This window comes from Stegostoma tigrinum, chromosome 11 (genome assembly GCF_030684315.1).
Source record: "Stegostoma tigrinum isolate sSteTig4 chromosome 11, sSteTig4.hap1, whole genome shotgun sequence".
In the NCBI taxonomy this organism is placed as follows: Eukaryota; Metazoa; Chordata; class Chondrichthyes; order Orectolobiformes; family Stegostomatidae; genus Stegostoma; species Stegostoma tigrinum.
Window position 1 is genome coordinate 22,533,943 of NC_081364.1, and position 20,692 is coordinate 22,554,634.

At 43.6% G+C, this 20,692-nt stretch overlaps 1 long non-coding RNA gene across 1 annotated transcript in view; it reads left to right on the plus strand.

The window, feature by feature from the left end:
• LOC125460444 (uncharacterized) overlaps nucleotides 1-20,692 on the plus strand; it is a 270,244-nt gene that overhangs the window by 34,064 nt on the left and 215,488 nt on the right. The window lies entirely within an intron of this gene.

The following is a 20,692-nucleotide window of genomic DNA, read 5'->3' on the forward strand; positions in this document are numbered from 1 at the left end:
TAAAAGCCATTCCAGATTCATAAATAATCTGTTAGAATGACTTCATTCAGACTGAGCTAAGTGAGAGTCAGCTGTGCTGTGCCTGGTCCTTGGAGCACTGGGGCAGGTTTGATTGACAGTTCAAAAGATAAATTCCCAGAGCAAGATGAATGATGGGGTCATGGGTAATAGTGGCTTTGCACCTAACATTACAGTAAAAAGCAATCTGTGCAAAGATGATTAAAAATGCAGTGCTGAGAGCAAGAGATTCCTGTTTTAAGTTTCATGCTCAGAAATTTGAAGAGGTGTAATGGACTAATATCCACGATAATCAATTAGCCAGCTGGCTGTTATGATTTCAAATCCTGCACAGCAACTTGCAAAATTGAATTTTAAACAAGAAAACTCTGTTGTTATGGAATAGCATGACATAAAATGGTGATACCGGGTATCAGCATTGCTCTCGATACTATCACTTCTTGTTTCACTTTCTGGTTGGCATGATTACAGTCAGAGTTACAGAGTCATACAGCACAGAAACAGACCCTTCAGCCCAACTTGTCCATGTTGGTCAAGTTTCATAAACTAAGTGCTTTGCAACCATTTGAGCGTATTGTCTAGAAGGGGCCCATATCCCATTAAACCTTTCCTATCCACGTGCCTATTCCAATTCCTTTTAAATGTGTAATTGAAGGCTTTGATGCCAGGTAAATGATTCTGCAATAATTTGGTATTGATTCAAATCCAGAATGTCTCCTCTGTGCGATCTCTCATTCGCCCTTTCTTAATAATGTGACATTCCATCGTTATTACTTTATGATTCCATATGTGGAGGCTGTTAAACCATTATTCCAAATCTCCTCCCAAGTTTTTGTTTGTATTATTTACAATATACTACCATCTGTCCACAATGTCTCAAACATCAAAGGTACAGTTTTTATGGCAGTTTTGCAACTTTCCCTGATCTCATTCAGATTTGTATTTGAGGTTGATGGTCTGGCACAGTTTCCCTACCCTTGGCTTGGGTATGTGTGCAGCTTTCAATGCTTCATTGTTTACCTCAAGATCGAAATAGTATGGCCATATTTGCAACTGGTTTTGTTTTCAAGTCATGGAAAGTATTCAATTTCTCTTTATAACACCTTGAGGTTACTTCAGCAAATATGATCTCATCTGTTCCACTATCTGACCAAATATTCCTTCCTGCTCTCAGTCTTAGATCCATACCCCTTTTGCTGCTGGAGAACTTACAATTTCCTTTGCCCAATGGTGATGATTGAAATTTGTGATTTGTCTCTGTCTCCAGTGTTCTTAAATTTTCTCACTCTATCATTATTTTCTGTTGTGTAAGGGCTTCATCAGAGGCTGCACTGATGATGTTACCCAGCAGGGTACTGAAATATCTACAAACTAATGAACCTCGATGAGCAAACTCCAACCTCATCATTCCCCAACCCCGCACAACCCGTTTCTATCTCCTTCCCTAAATCCACAAACCCGCCTGCCCTGGTCGACCTATTGCCTCCACCTGCTCCTGCCCCACTGAACTCATCTCCACCTATCTGGACTCCATTTTCTCCCCTTTGGTCCAGGAACTCCCAACCTATGTCCATGACACCACCCATGCCCTCCACCTCCTCCAGAACTTCCAATTCCCCGGTTACCAACACCTCATTTTCACCATGGACAACCAGTCCTGATACACCTGCATTCCCCATGCAAATGGCCTAAAGGCCCTCCGCTTCTTCCTGTCCCACAGGCCTGACCAGTCCCCCTCCACTGACACCCTCATCCACCTAGCTGAACTCGTCCTCACCCTCAACAACTTCTCTTTCGATTCCTCCCACTTCCTACAGACAAAGGGGGTGGCCATGGGCACCTGCATGGGCCCCAGCTATGCCTGCCTCTTTGTAGGTTACGTGGAACGGTCCCTCTTCCGCACCTACACTGGCCCCAAACCCCACCTCTTCCTCCGTTACATTGATGACTGTATCAGTGCCGCCTCTTGCTCACAAGAGGAGCTCGAACAGTTCATCCACTTCACCAACACCTTTCACCCCAACCTCAAGTTCACCTGGGCCATCTCCAACACATCCCTCACCTTCCTGGACCTCTCAGTCTCCATCTCAGGTAACCAGCTTGTAACTGATGTCCATTTCAAGCCCACCGATTCCCACAGCTACCTAGAATACACCTCCTCCCACCCACCTTCCTGTGCAAATTCCATCCCCTATTCCCAATTCCTCCGCCTCTACCGCATCTGCTCCCAGGATGAGGCATTCCACACCCGTACATCCCAGATGTCTTCGTTCTTCAAGGACCGCAACTTCCCCCCTACAGTGGTCGCAAACACCCTTGGTCATGTCTCCCACATTTCCCACACCTCATCCCTCACACCCTGTCCCCGCAATAACCGCCAAAAGAGAATCCCCCTCATCCTCACATACCACCCCACCAACCTCCAGATACAATGCATCATCCTCCGACACTTCCTCCATCTATAAACTTACTCCACCACCAAAGATATTTTTCCAACCCCACCCTTGTCCGCTTTATGGAAAGACCATTCTCTCTGAGGCTCCCTTGTCCGCTCCATGCTCCCCTCCAACCGCACCACACCCGGCACTTTCCCCTGCAACCGCAGGAAGTCCTACACTTGCCCCCACACCTCTTCCCTCACCCTCATCCCAGGCCCCAAATGACTTTCCACATCAAGCAGATGCACATCTGCCAATGTGGTATACTGAATCTGCTGTACCCGGTGTGGCTTCCTCTACACTGGGGAAACCAAGTGGTGGCTTGGGGACAGCTTTGCAGAACACCTACGCTTGGTTTGCTATAAAAAACTGCACCTCCCAGTCGCGAACCATTTCAACTCCCCCTCCCATTCCTTAGATGACATGTCCATCCTAGGCCTCCTGCAGTGCCACAATGATGCCGCCCGAAGGTTGCAGGAACAGCATCTCATATTCCCCTTGGGACCCCTGCAGCCCAATGGTATCAATGTCGATTTCACAAGCTTCAAAATCTCCCCTCCCCCCACTGCATCCCATAACTAGCCCAGCTCGCCCCTGCTTCCCTAACCTGTTCTTCCTCTCACCTATCCCCTCCTCCCACCTCAAACTGCACTCCCATTCCCTACCTACTAACCTCATCCCACCCCCTTGACCTGTCTGTCCTTCCCAGACTGATATATTCCTTCCGTACCTCCCCACCTATACTCTTCTCTCCACCTATCTTCTCCTCTATCCATCTTCGATCCGCATCCCTCTCTCTCCCCATTTATTTCAGAACCCTCACCCCATCCCCCTTTTCTGATGAAGGGTCTAGGCCCGAAACGTCAGCTTTTGTGCTCCTAAGATGCTGCTTGGTCTGCTGCGTTTATCCAGCTCCACACTTTGTTATCTCGGATTCTCCAGCATCTGCAGTTCCCATTATCTCTAACCACAGCATTTACAACCCAAGCTACCAAGCTACTCAAGAACCTTGGGCCTAAAGACCCTGGAGCAATCTTGCAGTGATGACACTTACTTGTTCTTCAGTGGGCATAAGTAGCACCATACTGGAAGAATTAAGAGAGATGAAAGAAACATCAGGACAGCAAGTTAGAAGCCTGGTGTCAAACCATGTGAATGTCACAAGCATGTACAGAAGAGCATGTGTAGTAGACTGACACACATTAGGGGGTAGATTTTTCTTTTATCCAACAGGAAGGCTAGTGCCTCGTGTATTTCTAAATACCGTGTATCAAATCCAAGCCTGAAGACAATTCTTGAACTTGTATTCTCCTCTATCAGCTGGTCCTGAGCCCAAACTCACAGATGTGGGCATAAAACCACTTTCAAAAGAGCTTCTGTAGGAATATGAGTCTTTATTTTTTTCAGAAATGATGGAAGATACATTTGCAGTCTTCTTCTTATGGAATTTCTCCAGATGTCCACTCCTGGTATCTTTTGGCACTTGTTAGCATGACCAGGATGTAATGCTGCGTAACGTTCATCTGAGATACATCGCTGTTTCAAATCCTGTTTTGTCTTTTTTTTTGTCTTGGACTTAACTAATGAACAGTCTGGTCAGACATGCTATCGCAGAGCATTGACAGGAGAGACACTGGCCTTAGATACCAAGAAGGTTTATTGTTTGACAACAACTACTTTTGCCTCGGCATCACTATAAGGAACTGATAAAGATACACCTGCTTCCTCCAAAAGGTAGAGTAGAGCTCCGTGTCTCCAATCCAGAAGCTGTAGATGGCAGTAATAGAGTTGAAGTAATGCGAATATTAACTTTTCACAATCATCACCCTAAGCAACATATTCCAGAACATTTTTCTCCATTAGTTAACTTCTTATATATTCATATTTATGACTATGCTGCATGTAGCACTATTTCATCTCTCCCATATTTCTGGTTTCACAAATGCAGGTGCTCTGAACATTTCACACTTTTCTCAGGACAGACTCTATTCATATTGGGAAGCATAGTACTTGTTCTTAATACATCGTCCATGTTTAAGGCCTCGTTGAGCCTGATTCTGAATTATTTCTCCGCTGGAGGATCTTTTATCATTCAGACATCAATCATGGAGGATATTGCTCTTTGTGGGCATTGTGTTGGCCCATTACATATGTGAAGGACCCTGAATCTCCTGAAGTTCCTTTCTGGAAGACAGCTGCTCTGTGAAATAAATACGTTCTTCCTTGTAGTGTTCTGGATTTTTGATTAAGGCAATTGCTTTCAAGTTGGAAGAGACAGTTTTATTTTGAGGCAGTATCCTGGATGCTTAACCCAGGCAGTTGCTTCATCTTGAAAGTTTCCTGATCTGCAGATTTTGGTCCAGCTCCAATGGACTCATATGCACCTTGAGTAGTTGATCAGTTTAGATGTCTTCAGTGACCCATTGTGGTTAATTGATATTTTCAGATTCCCATTTGTGTGACTGAACAATTATTACTCCCTCCACACTATCTCTCACACTGATATTGATGGCCAGTGAAGGATTCCTGGATGAGGCCAAATGGATTGTGCTGCTCATTCTTGTTCTTTGGGTTTGCTGATTCTTACAAGTTTTGCTGAGTTTAACTTTTGACCTGCGTTTGGCAAGGACAGGAGCTTCTTTAGACCTGGAAATGATGTATAACTGCAGATTTCACAATGGCTTATGAGATCTTCAATCTTCTTTAAGATCTCTGACCACCAGACCACTGATTAAACTGTGGTTGTACACCTAAGTGTCTCTGGTATGTTCTTTCCTGTACATTGCCCTAAACAGTAGCTGGAGTAATTAGCCATTTGTCAGATGTAGGAAATCACCAATGGCTATGAAATGCTAGCAGTGCTCAAAGTATGTGTTCTTGGCTGACTTGCTGGATTTTTGATCGGATTGTCAATCAGCACAATCGGTAGCACAGTCTTTGTCACTCTTGTTCTCTTTTGTCTTGCCTTGCCTTTCGTGATTTGTCCCCAGCCAGTGCTACCAGGCACACAGTTTTACTTTGCTGTTTAGTGCAGACATAAACCCAAATAGCTTGTCAGGATTCTCCGCAGCCACCAGTAAAGGGAAATACCCTTTAGTTAGGGGTTCCCAATGAAATAAATTAAGAACAGCCTCTGATACCAACCCAGAGGCTCAAACATGTTAATTCAACCACTTGTCAGAGTCAGCATCTTCTCCTTGCAAGGGATGAAAAGCCAAATGTTAAGCATCACACAGGTCATCCTGTATCTTTCTGCTCTACTGTCAGTTGTTTTCTTATCGAGAGAGAGAGGAAAGGAGGCTTTAAGGGAGATGAAAGTGGGTCACATAGCTGATAATACTGGTACATGTGAGAGAAAGGTGTTGAGGCATACTGAGAGAGTGAGTAGATAGCATGGGGGTCATACAGGGTTAGCAGTCAAGGGGTTTATTTTAAGCGTTTTAACTAAGTGCCATTGGATGTGCTGGGCTTCCCAACCATCAGTGATTAAGATGGTCCAGAAAGCATATAGTCTGCTTGGCTTAATTGGTCAGTGCATCCAGTATTGGAATTGGGAGGTCATGTTGCAGCTGTAAAGGATATTGATTAGGCTACTTTAGGAATACTGCATTCAATTCTAATGTCACCTCTACAGGAAAGATTTTGTGAAACTTGAACAGGTTCAGAGAAGAGTTACAGAAAATATTGCCACGGTGGGCAGGTTTGAGCTATAGGGAGGGGCTGAATAGGCTGGGGCTTTTTCCTTGAAGAGTCGGAAGCTGAGGCGTGACTTTAAGAGGTTTGTAAAATCATGAAGAGCATGAATAGGGCAACTGGGCAAGGTCTTTTCCCCAGGGTAGGGGAGTCCAAAACTAAAAGGGAGAGGTTTAAGGTGAGAGGGGAAAGATTTAAACGGGACCCAAGGGCAACTTTTTCACATAAGGAATGGTGCCTGTATGGAATAGACTGCCAAAGGAAGTGGTGGAGGCTGGTACAACTGCAATATTTAAAACACATCTGGATTGATATAGGGAGGGTTTAGAGGGATATGGACCAAATGCGGGAAAATGGGATTAGATTAATTTTGAATATCTGGTTGGTATGGACGAGTTGGACCAAGCAATCTGTTTCTGTGCTGTACATTTCAATGACTCTATCCATTCTATCCATGCCTGTCATAGTTGTGTCTACCAGGTTACCCTTCCCACCTTCGATGTTCAAGTGAAAACGAACCAAATTTGTCCAATCTCCCCTCATAGCTAATACCCTCCAAACCAGGCAACTTTCTGCTATGCAGTTTCTGTACCTTTCCAAAGTCTCAACATCCTTTTGGTAGTGTGGCAACATATGCTCAATGCACTGGCCAATAAAGGGAAGCATACGAACTAACTTCTTCTGAGGAAGGGTCTAGGCCCAACATGTCAGCATCCCTGCTCCTCTGATGCTGTTTGGCCTGTTGTGTTCATCCAGCTCTACACCTTGTTATCTCTCTTTTTCACTACCCTGTCTACTTTCACGGAGCTGTGTACCTGCACTCCAAGGTGTCTTTGTTTGGCAACACTCCCCAGGACCTTACCATTAAATATATAGGTCCTGCCCATTTTTGCCTTACCAAGTGCAGCACCTCACATTTATCTAAAACTCCACCTGCCACTCCTCAACCCGTCGGCCCATCTGGTCAAGGCCCCATTGTACTCTGAGTTAACTTTCTTTGCTGTCAATTTTGCATCATCAATTTTGGTGCCATCTGCAAACTTGCTAACCAGTCAGAATCTTTCCCCAAGGTGGAAATAATTAATTACTAAGAGATATGAGAGGCAAGTTTTTAATACAGAGGATAGTAAGTGCCTGGAATATACTGTTATAGGTGGTGGAGGCAGATTCAATAGCAACACTTAAGAGGCATCTTGACATTAACGTGAATAGGTAGGGAACAGAAGGATATGAACTACATGGGGGAAAAGATTTCTAGTTTAGAAAGGCATTGGCTGTTCTTTGTTCATAATGCACGATATGACTGCCACTGTGGAAGACCTGGATGCTCAGAGTATAATGAATCCTGTTCAAATGAATATTGGCTGATAGGCAGCATGAAAATAGACCTTACTTTGACAAAAACTACAAGGTTTTGAAAAGGCTACAAAAGACCCTTCAGTAAAATGGTGTCCAAGGATTCCCATTCGGTGATTAAATTGGAATAATTGGGAGTGTTCTCTTCAGATCACAAAATCCTAAGAGGTGATTGATCAAGCAGTTCAAAAATCACAATGAGTTTAGATAGTGTCAATGAAGAGAAACTATTTCCAATGACTGAAAGATTGATAATCAGAGAATAGGTTTGGATGTTCAGCAAATGAGCTAGAGATAGAATGAGCTAAATTGCCTCATGCAACAAATGATCAGGATTTAGAATGCACTGTCTTATAGGAGGTGGATACAGTATCATTAAGAGCTTTCAAAGAGAGTTGGATTTGTGGATCAAAGTATGGAATTTGTCCAATGATATCATGAAAGAGCAGGGAATATCACTAACCAGATTGGTCTTTGGAAGAGCCAGAATATAAACGTTAGCCCGATGTCCTCATTCTGCATTGTATTATTGTAAGCTTTTATTCCATAATTGAAAACGCATTTATTTTTCCTCACCATTAGTTTGTTTGAAAATATTTGCCATTTGCATATGGCAGGCAATACAATCTGTGATGACATGAATCTACTTTTGTCCCAGATTATTGGCATTGCACTGTCCTTTCAGAGAGCTGCACTGCTAGCACATACTGTTTTGATCCATTGTGCATAGTAATGATGGCTTATAGCAGATCAAAATATGCTTCAAATGCTTTTGTTTTCACTCTTTGGTTTGAACCAAATGCCTGGAGTCAGTGTCTCCAAATGAAACCTGGTCTTAATGGAAATAACACTGCTTGAAAGGGGAACAGCACATGGCTGAAGAATGCTATTTGCCTCTGTGGTTCTGCATTAGAAGAAACAAAGTTTTTTTTTATTATTGATTGCAGACTGCCCTGCAAGGCGTGTGGGTTAGTTTACATGACTTTCTAGGTGCTCATCACTCTCATCAGACCATCTGATCGCAATCAACTTTTCAGTAAGGGGCATAGAAGAGTGGTGATTGGTTAGAAGGGTTCCTGAGGGATTACAACATGAAGGAAAACCTCTTTGGTCTACACACTGAGGATTCCCTCAATCTTGCTGATTACCTCAATGACGCTGAAAAATTACTTTAATATTAACAATAGAACCACATGAAGTATGAATTGCTTCAACTTTCTGCATTTTTGTCCTTGCTGAAGGATTTGTTAGAATCTTTTCTGAATTAACCTTTGATGCATTTAAGTTATTACTGTCATTAATCCTACATTAAATTTGCCTGACCCAACCTGAAATATTTCCAGAAGGAGACCATCCAGCTCCACGCCTTGTTATCTCAGATTTTCCAGCATCTGCAGTTGCTGCTATCTCTATAATGTGCAACATCTGATTGTTCAACTTACAAACCTTACGTTGTCTATACCTCTAGAATTCCTAACAAAACACGTAACCTCACACTTAGCCACTACTTTGCCCATTCTCCCAGACTACCCAAGTCCTTCTGCAGCCTTCCCACTTCCTCAATACTACCTATTCCTCCACCTATCTTTGCCATCTCCAAAACATCCTTCACCTTCCTGGACCTTTCTGTCTCCATCTCAGGCAATCACCTACAAACCAATGTCCATTTCAAGCCCACCAACTCTCACAGCTACCTGGAATATGCTTACTCCCACCCACCTTGCTGCAAAAATTCCATCCCCTATTCCCAATTCCTTCGCCTCCGCTGCATCTGCTCCCAGGATGAGGCATTAGACTCCCGCTCATCCCAAATGCCCTCGTTCTTCAAGGGCCGCAACCTCCCCCCCGCAGTGGTCAAGAACTCCCTTGACCGTGTCTCCCACATTTCCCGCACCTCATCCCTCCCCCTAGTCCTCACATACTACCCCACCAACCTCTGAATACAACACATCATCCTCTGACACTTCCGCCATCTACAATCTGACCCCACCACCAAAGACATTTTTCCCACCCCACCCTTGTCTGCCTTCCGGAGAGACCACTCTCTCTGTGACTCCCTTGTCCACTCCACACTCCCCTTCAGCCCGGCACTTTCCCCTGCAACCGCAGGAAGTGCTACACCTGCCCCCACACCACCTCCCTCACCCACATCCCAGGCCCCAAGATGACGTTCCACATCAAGCAGACGTTCACCTGCACATCCGCCAATGTGGTATACTGCATCCGCTGTACACGGTGTGGCTTCCTCTACATTGGGGAAACCAAGCAGAGGCTTGGGGACCACTTTGCAGAACATCTACGCTTGGTTCGCAGTAAACAACTGCACCTCCCAGGGCACAGCGGGCCGGGCAGCGTCATGGGGGCGGGGGGCTGACGTTTCGGGCCTAGACCCTTTTTGAGAAAGGGTCTGGAGGATGGTCTGGACCCGGGGCGTCAGCCTTCCTGCCCCTCTGGTGCTGCTTGGCCTGCTGTGTTCATCCAGCTCGACACCTTGTTATCTGCATACTAGAGAGCTGTGCAGTACAAAGCTGCTTTTTCAGAAGCAGTGAAAGGAAGAATTTGAGACTGAATGGCACGAAGAATCATTTGAGTTCAGGGGATTCTGCCTGACAACAGCCGTCAGGTTGAGCCACAGAGTGTTAAGAAGCTGTCATTGCCAAGAACAGCAGAGTAGAAAGATCCAAGTTCCTGCAGACAGAAAGCTTCCACCTCTCCTCCTCTCTCTCCTCCTGTAAAAATCAAGAAATTTTAAAAGGGAGAATTCATACAAGAGAAGACCCAAGCTGTCTTCATCAACGAACGAATCAAAGAACAACTGTCACCCTGAAGACAACAACATATTATCAATATGCCACCATCCTCTGAGGCAGGTTGTGGGGCCGGGGGAGGCCGAGCGCTTGCCGCCGCTGCGCGTCTCCTGTCGCCTGCGGCCGGCGGGGCTGCCTGAAGTCCCCTTGTGTTTGTCTGGCTGTCGGCCTCCGGTCGGCCTGGTCTTCACAGTGAAAAGAGAGTAGTAAGGGAATGGAACGCTTTGCCTGCAACGGTAGTAGATTCGCTAACTTTAGATACATTTAAGTCGTCATGGGGTAAGCATATGGACGTACATGGAATAGTGTAGGTTAGATGGGCTTGAGATCGGTATGATAGGTCGGCACAACATCGAGGGCCGAAGGGCCTGTACTGTGCTTTAATGTTCTATGTTCTATGTTCTATGTTCTATGTTCTATGTTCTATGTTCTGAGACAAGGGACTGTGAAACAACAGACAAAGGTAAGCCAGGGATAAGGCACCTGCCAGTTGATGGTCAGTATGAAAGGAGCCAAACCTGGGCCTAGAAGTTAGTATTTATCATTTGAGCTCCAGGAGATACACGTTTGCCTCTTCAATACCTCACAAGAGCTACTTAGCACCCAAGCCTAAGGCTATGATACAGCATTGATATGTTTTTATGACTGATATAACATGAAACAGATAATATATTTTTATTTCTGAATTAAATGTTGTACTTTTATTTAAAGGGATTGTGTAATAAATAATTCTGTAACAAAGCTATAATGTGGAATATCAGTGGAATTTCATAAATGATCTCAGTCACTTAACCTTTGGATTGAAGGTAGGGTCATTACCGCTCTGCCACAAGCACTCCCTCCCAATGTGCTTAATGCTTACGTTAATATTGTTGTATTTATTGGCTTCATTGAATTGTGTTTTCAGTCTGCATTTTAATGGAATTGCCATCTGGATTTATGTTGCTAACTACATTGAGAAAAGTATTATTGATTAAGTATCACAATGCATAAGACAGATCTGTCTTGCCAACATTTGCTTCACTCATATTAAAATAAAGCATGCATAATTGCTGACCTTTACCTTGTTGATCATTATGCTACTCTGCTGGCCCAGAAGGCACTGTCAGTGTTTAAACAAAGGTGACCTTAATCTTCAAAGCACTGTGGTGAAAATGACTGGAACTTAATTGTCCCATTTTCTTTCATGGACATAATTGACACCAACTCGCTGTTTTCGAAGGGGCCACTGAACTGCATCAGGTAGTCACTACAGCCTTTGGGAAAATTCATTGTCTGAGGTTTGCAGAGAACTATGTCAGATGGACCCAAATGTCCCAGTTTTGATTCTTGATTAGTGTTGAGTATCATGGTAGCTCCCCCGAGTAATTTATTAACGTCTGCTGAACTTTGTGCATTAGTGGAGGTAAGGAGTGGGTCAAACCAGGCTCAGTTGTAATACTTCCCATTCACAAACATTTTTTAACTGCTTGTCAACAATCTTCATTGGATAAATTGGATGACAGCTGTGGAAGTTTGCCCAATTTGAAAGCAAAAGCTGAGAAATGGTGAAAATAGGATCAGGAGTAGGCCATTCAACCCTTCAAACCTAGTCCACCATTCAATATGATCATGGCTGATCATCCAACTCAGTATTCTGTTCCAACTTTGTTCCCATAGTCATTGATCACTTTAGCCAGAAGAACTATACATAGCTCTTTCATGAAAACATTGAATGTTTTGGCATCAACCAGTTTCTTTGGCAAGTAATTTCATAGGTTTCCCAACCTCTGGGTGAAGAAATTTCTCCTCATCTCAGTTCTAAATGGCTTACCCTGTACTCTTAAACTGAGACTTCCAGTTCTAGTGATAATGGGAACTGCAGATGCTGGAGAATCCAAGATAATAAAATGTGAGGCTGGATGAACACAGCAGGCCCAGCAGCATCTCAGGAGCACAAAAGCTGACGTTTCGGGCCTAGACCCTTCATCAGAGAGGGGGATGGGGTGAGGGTTCTGGAATAAATAGGGAGAGAGGGGGAGGTGGACCGAAGATGGAGAGAAAAGAAGATAGGTGGAGAGGAGAGTATAGGTGGGGAGGTAGGGAGGGGATAGGTCAGTCCAGGGAAGACGGACAGGTCAAGGAGGTGGGATGAGGTTACTAGGTAGGAGATGGAGGTGCGGCTTGGGGTGGGAGGAAGGGATGGGTGAGAGGAAGAACAATAGGGAGGCAGAGACAGGCTGGACTGGTTTTGGGATGCAGTGGGTGGAGGGGAAGAGCTGGGCTGGTTGTGTGGTGCAGTGGGGGGAGGGGACGAACTGGGCTGGTTTTGGGATGCGGTCGGGGAAGGGGAGATTTTGAAGCTGATGAAGTCCACATTGATACCATTGGGCTGCAAAGTTCCAAAGTGGAATATGAGTTGCTGTTCCTGCAACCTTCGGGTGGCATCATTGTGGCGCTGCAGGAAGCCCATGATGGACATGTCATCTAAAGAATGGGAGGGGGAGTGGAAATGGTTTGCGACTGGGAGGTGTAGTTGTTTATTGCGAACCGAGCGGAAGTGTTCTGCAAAGCGATCCGCAAGCCTCCGCTTGGTTTCCCCAATGTAGAGGAAGCCACACCGGGTGACACTTCCGCCATCCGCATCATCCTCCGACACTTCCGCCATCTACAATCCGACCCCACCACCCAAGACATTTTTCCATCCCCACCCCTGTCTGCTTTCCGGAGAGACCACTCTCTCCGTGACTCCCTTGTTCGCCCCACACTGCCCCCCAACCCCACCACACCCGGCACCTTCCCCTGCAACCGCAGGAAATGCTACTCTTGCCCCCACACCTCCTCCCTCACCCCTATCCCAGGCCCCAAGATGACTTTCCACATTAAGCAGAGGTTCTCCTGCACATCTGCCAATGTGTTATACTGCATCCACTGTACCCGGTGTGGCTCCCTCTACATTGGGGAAACCAAGCGGAGGCTTGGGGATCGCTTTGCAGAACACCTCCGCTCGGTTCGCAATAAACAACTACACCTCCCAGTCGCAAACCATTTCCACTTCCCCTCCCATTCTTTAGATGACATGTCCATCATGGGCCTCCTGCAGTGCCACAATGATGCCACCCGAAGGTTGCAGGAACAGCAACTCATATTCCACTTGGGAACCCTGCAGCCCAATGGTATCAATGTGGACTTCACCAGTTTCAAAATCTCCCCTTCCCCCACCGCATCCCAAAACCAGCCCAGTTCGTCCCCTCCCCCCACTGCACCACACAACCAGCCCAGCTCTTCCCTCCCCCCCAATGCATCCCAAAACCAGCCCAACCTGTCTCTGCCTCCCCAACCTGTTCTTCCTCTCACCCATCCCTTCCTCCCACCCCAAGCCGCACCTCCATCTCCTACCTAGTAACCTCATCCCACCTCCTTGACCTGTCCGTCTTCCCTGGACTGACCTTTCCCCTCCCTACCTCCCCACCTATACTCTCCTCTCCACCTATCTTGTTTTCTCTCCATCTTCGGTCCGCCTCCCCCTTTCTCCCTATTTATTCCAGAACCCTCACCCCATCCCCCTCTCTGATGAAAGGCCTAGGCCCGAAACGTCAGCTTTTGTGCTCCTGAGATGCTGCTGGGCCTGCTGTGTTCATCCAGACTCACATTTTATTTAATTCTAGTTCTAGATTTTCTGGTCATCTACAGCATCCCTTCTTTGATTACCCTGTTAAAATTTTATAGGTTTCCTTGAGATTCCCCCCCCCCCGTCATTATTCTAACCCTCAATGAATATTTTCCTAAACAATCTAATCATTCTTCATTAGTCAGTCCTGCAGGAATCAGTCTGTGATCAGCTTCAAGTGAGAGGAGACAAAAATATTGGATTGGGGAAAGGTCCATTTTTCTTCACTGGACAATTATTCTAAAAGAGAACTTCTCAACAAATTCTCTTCTGAGGAGTGAGGTTGCTTCATCACTGTGGGCTGTACATAAAGTATTAGGTAATAGGATTGTTCCGAGTGAGTCAGAAGATTGTGAGTTCAAATCCCACTCCAAAAATATTAGCACAAAAGAAGTTGATACAGTCACTCCTCTATAATACTAAGGGAATGCTACATTGTCGGAAGTGCTGTCTTTTAGATGAGATGTTAAACCAAGTCCTATTAAACCTAAGTCGTATTAAACCAAGTTCTATCTATTTCGTTTGAAAGGTTTTGTTATTTATATTCCCCATATGGCATTATTTCAAAGAAGAGCAGAAATTTTGTCCCAGACTGCTGGCCAATTTTTGAAAAATCTTTTAGGGGATTGTGGGCTTTGTTGGCTGAGCCAGCACTTATTGTCCATGGGCAATTGTCTTTGAGAAGGCTGTGGTGATATTCCTTCTTGAACCACTGCAGTTTATTTGCTATAGTTGTCATCACAATGCCGTTAGGGTGAGAGTTCCAGGAATTTGACCCATCGATGGTGAAGGAAAAGCAACATATTTCCAAATCAGGATCGGTAATGGCTTGGAAAGTAAGTTGTGGTTAGCATTTCCATGTATCTGATGCCCTTGGCCTTCTATATGATAATAGTTATGAGTTTGTAAGGCTGCTATTTAATAGGGCCTGCTTAATTTAACTCTGAAACAACAACACAAACAGTTTTTTTGATCGTTATCACATTGCTGTTTGTGGAAGTGTACTGTTCACAAATTGGCTGCTACATTTTCTACATTCAGACAGTGAAAACCTTTTAAATGTATTTAATTGGCACACAGTGAATCACATTATATTAATTCATGTTTTTCTATCTTGTTGAAGTTTCCTCAAGAATTCAGGCTCTGTCTCTGTGCTTTAGACAAGCTGATTTCATATGTTTTCAAACATTTTATTCAATGAACAATTAATTGCATTTTCACATTTTGTGTATGCAGTTCAGTGTTGTAAATGTGTGACCAGGTCAGAGATGTACTTCAATAAACTGAGCTCAATAATTCTGGGTTAAAATGGAAGTGTAAACACAAAGCACCTTGTGCTTGATACAGGATTGTTTTTTCCACTGTTTGCCAGAAAAGGTATTTGCAGTTGTTAATGACGTGAATTGATACAGTTAAATTTGTACAGAAATATGCTGAGATGCTCAAAGGGTTTGATAATGAGGACACTATTGTGTCCTATTTCAATGCTTAAATTGAGTCATCTGAAAGACAGGTAGCTTTCTTTCCCTCTATGCTCAAAATAAAGGAATGAAGCCACAAATGATGAAAATCTGTTTTAAAAAATTGAAGAAATACTGAGAATATATCAGCAAATGAGATGAAAAAATAGGTTACCACTTTGATAGATAGGCTTCATCAGAACTAATACAGAAAAATAGGTCAACCCACTGAAAAAGAAAATGAAAGGAGAAGAGAGAATCATGTATGTAAAGGAAAACAGAATTGGAGAGATCGGATCTCTTGGCTTCCATCTGACCTGGCACTAGACCAGAGAAGCAAACTGAAGTGTGCTGAGAAAGTCCAGGATCGAGAGCTTATTTCCCTGCTGTGCAGCTACCCTGCTACATGGCTTGGTAATAGCAATTGAGGAAAGGAGAACAGGTTAGCCTTGCATCCTTCTGGTGATTGGGAACAAACTGTTCTGAAAGGTCTAGGGTGTCATTGGCAGCATCGTAGAACTATTCGCTGGGGAAAGCTGGGAAATCTGCTGATTTTGATAACATCAGTCTACCCTCTTCCCTGCTGACTACCTGTTGGAGAGCAGCAGCCAAAGGCTCTGAGAGGTGAAGACGTTTCTGGGGTGAGGTGGTATGTGATACAGGTGACTTTTTGTATTTGTTCTGTTTTCTTGGGCTGTCAGTGTCACCATGTTAGTTTCAACATCTGTTCCCCTGATGCCCATCCCCCCCACCTCAACTGGACACCCAATGAAATGTCATAAAGCAAAACTCAGTGTGAGCCTGACAATATTTTCTGCCCTCCCACCTGCTCTCTTACATATACATTTTGGCAGGGGCTGACTGAGATGTGACCATCCTGCTTCTAGGATAACTCCCAAACCCAATATTCCTGAAGTTTGCAAACTAGGGAATAAGCTTTCCCTGAGAGTTAAAATGGTCATGAAAATAAAAACCCAGTGGATAGATTAATAGGTGTTATGCCTGGCATACCTCTTAGAACACTGGTGGGGAATGATAGGATGAATAAGTGCGTCTTTTATTCCATTTCTGAATGGAAGAAAATAATGTGGGTAATATTTGTCACTTTTATACTCCTTTGGTTTATTTTTCCAAAGCTTACTGCTACCTCATTATTCATGTTCCTTGCTTTCAAAACATGTGCAGACAGCTACAAGAAGTCAAAGAACAGCAGTGATTAAAGATTACTTTCCATTTCCTCAAAATTACTTATCCATGGTCAACGCTCCGGTCCATACTAACCTGGCAACGGTTCCCATGGTCGCTGCATTCACTCTTTCTGAGAGTTTGTGCTCTCTTTCTGTTTATTTGATTCTCTTTGTGTCACATTCTTCACCGAGGGTGCTGTGCTGCCAGTCTCATTGCAGTTGACCATATCACAAGCTCACTTACTAACCCGAGTAGGCAACAAGGTATTAGTTGTAAGATGAAAGGGGGTGTATTGTGAAGGGGTTTGGAGGATGCAGAATGTAACACTTAAATGGAAAAAAAAGTATAAAGTAGGGACTGAAGGAATCAGAAATCAAATGTGGCAGATCTAGCTCACAAGTCTAAGAGCGACAATGACTAAAGATTAAGCTCCATTATCTCACATCTATTGATTCAGACAACATTTTGGTCCATGCTTAACTATTCCTTTCATATCTGTTCTCACTATCTTCAGTAATAAACATATTGATCACCACCCTCCCCTCCTATTTTAATTAATCACAATTTTGACTTATATTTAATTTCTCATTTCTATACACCTCACAACCCTTCATCATTCAATTTGTGGTCCAGTGGTAGCACAGATGCAGCCTCTGCACTCAAAGGTCATGTTCCACTCCAGAGACTTCAATACAAAGATATAGCTTGACACTTCATTTCCGGGTTCTCAAGTCAACAGAAAATCCCTCAGCAATATTCAAAGAAGATTTAGAGAGTCATTCCTGGTATCCTTTAGCAACATGTACGCCTCAGCCATTGACAATGTAATTATTAAACCAAGCAATATCATATTGTGACTTTTGCTGTGTGTAAATTGGTTACTACATTGCAAAAGTGACTGAAACATAAAAACATATCAGGGATTAAAAAGCATTTTGGGATGTAATGAAAGGTACTATGCAAATGTAAGTCTTTATTGCTTTGATTTGAAAGGCTTAATGACAATTTTTACTCATTCTCCTAATGGTAGATGTAGGCAGCACCTACGTGTTTTCCAGCAAATTCTGTCCCAATCAGGAGAGCTGTATGAAGTAGCAGCATTTTGATGAGTATATGATACACTTCTTGGCTCAGATGGGAATGATCTATGAGCCATATGGAGTCGTTTCACACATGTTCTGGAGCCTCAGTAACAGCTATTCCCATTTGAACTTTACATATCACGACCCAGACTGTGATCCAGTAACTGACGCAAAATGAAACTTGACAACAAAGTTAGTCAGTGTCATTCCCTATTCCTGGAAGACTTGATGATTTTAGTCACCATGTACTTAACATGTGAATGTTTACTACAGTTCAGTCAAAAACTTGGTACAAAATTGTTGTAAAGAAAATTCCAGGTCCCCTTTTTAACGCTATTGGGAGTTTTTGTTTAATCTACGGGCCTGTGTAAAGCAGGTGATTTCGCATCAGCCTTCACTTTTATAGCTCTGCCAGTGATTTTCCATTTCATCACCTTCAGGGGAAAGCTAAATCAGGTGGGATGTAGATATTTAGTAACCAGGGATATTATAACACAGCTACAACCTAGGTCTCCTGGCGCAGATTAGGATACTACTGCTGCACCCCAACAGCCCTTCAGGTGGGACGTATAATGAATGATCAATTTGATTTCAGCTGTTCTACTGAAAGTTCAAATGATTCCCTAACCAACATCTCTCCATCATTGAAATAACTCCACAAAAGCTGGTATCCTGTCATTCTTTATTTACACATGCATAGACCATGACAGAGCTATCTCCTAGAATGAACAGATCCCATAAGACCATAAGACCATAAGACATAGGAGTGGAAGTAAGGCCATTTGGCCCATCAAGTCCACTCCACCATTTAAGTCATGGCTGATGGGCAATTCAACTCCACTTCCCTACACTCTCCCCGTAGCCCTTGATTCCTTCTGAGATCAAGAATTTGTCGATCTGTGCCTTGAAGGCATCCAACGTCCCGAAAACCCCCTGACACTCTCATTTATATCAGTCAGCCAGGGCTCCCTGATTAGACCAAGTTAACAGCCACAATAAAGGAACTCACATTCTATGATGTCAACCTGTCTGACCTCGTTCCAATCACTACAATTATAGGGCAAAGAACATTGACGAATAATAACATTATCAAACACGTATCTCAGGCAAGTTATGCATTCAAGACTACCTTTCAGTGAAGTAATTATCAAATTAAAATTACACAATAGGACTTTTGATTTTTGTCTTTTCAATAATGTCTATTATATACAATGTTAAATTCCTATTTGTTTTATGCAGCTTTTTAACCATGTAACAATGCTATTGTCTCTCATTCTCCTTCTGCATGTCTATCGGGTGGCACAGTGGCTCATTGGCTAGCTCTGCTGCCTCACAGTGCCAGGAACCAGGTTTGATTCCACCCTCAGGCAACTGTCTGTGTGGAGTTTATATGTTCTTCTTGTTTCTGTGTGGGTTTCGTCCAGGTGCTCCAGTTTCCTTCCACAGTCTAAAGGTGTGAAGATTAGGTGGGTTGGTCATGCTAAATTGCCAGTTAGTGTTCAGGTATGCTTTGATTGGGGAATAAGTCTGGGTAGGTTACTCTGAGGGTTGGTGTGGACATGTTGGGTCAAAGGGCCAGTTTCCACATTGAAGGGATCCTATGATCTATGATTTTCAGGGAAAACAAAACTAATGAAAGGTTTGGAAAGTTGGTCTATCGTTGAGTCGATAAAATCTTTAAATCCATAAACGTTTTGAATGTGTGGGACTTTGGTAAAAGTTGCCACCTCTTCAAAAGTTTTTTTTTTGTTCAGGGAGATAGTGACAAGCAAATATGGTTGGTGTGCTTGGATTATTATTTGGAGATATGATGTTGGGAAGCCTGGATAAAGTCTTGTTTTCAAAATTGAGATAAGAACAAAATCGAAATAATATACACCAGATTAAGTGGAATGTTGACATTTTAATGATAAAGCAGTAAGGACAAGAATAAATGAACAGACAAAGAGTTTTCCAATACTCCCATTAGCTGGCCAGACTGGTAAAATGGTACACATGCAAGAAGACAAACTTATAAATACAATATATACAAAGTAATTGATAAATGATTTAGTATTGTTTCGGTCTCTAGGGAATACTGAAGAACAAAGGGACCTTGGTGTACAAGTCTATAGACCCCTGAAGGTGTCAGCACAGATAGAAAGGATGGTGAAGAAGGCATATGATTTTTTTTTCATTCATGGGAAGAGGACATCATTGGCTAGGGCAGCATTTGTTGCCCATGCCTCATTGCCCAGAGGGCAGATATGAGTCAACCACATTGCGGTGGGTCTGGAGTCATATGTAGGCCAGACCAGGTAAGGATGGCAGTTTTCTTTCCTAAAGGGCATTAGTGAACGAGTTGGCGTTTTCCAACAATCAACAATGGATTCATGGTCATCATCAGGCTCTTTCTTCCAGATATTTACTGAATTCAAATTCCAACATTTGCTGTGGCAAGATTTGGACCTGGGTCCCCAGAACATTATCTGGGTGTCAGCCAGATGAACATTCTAGCAATAACACCTGTAGGCCATAGTCTCCCCACCTGCGAATGCTTGCCTTCATTAGCTGGAGTGTAGAATGTAGGGGCAGGTAAGTCTGTTGCAACTTTATAAAACATTGGTGAGGCTACAGATGGAATACTGTATGCAGTTCTGGCTGCCACACTATTGAAAGGACATGATTGCACTGGAGAGGATGCAGAAGATACAGATCCTTTGACCCTGATTATCTCAAAGAATTAAATGACTGTGCGCAAGTGCCTGGACTGCTGTTGGACAATGCCTTTGTAACAGAACCTCCAGCAGCAGTTGGTGATGGTGACAGAGGGTCACTGAAGCAATCAAATGGAACTTCTCTGGAGAAAAAGGTGCCTTTGGGAAAAGGAGGTCTATGGATACAAGAAACAGACAGTCAGATCATTCCTCAATCCAATGCCAACTACAGGTTTCATTCCATTTAAGTATTATTTAATGTTTATTTCTCCTCATTTGTGTAATGACTCTCTGCCAGTGGAATA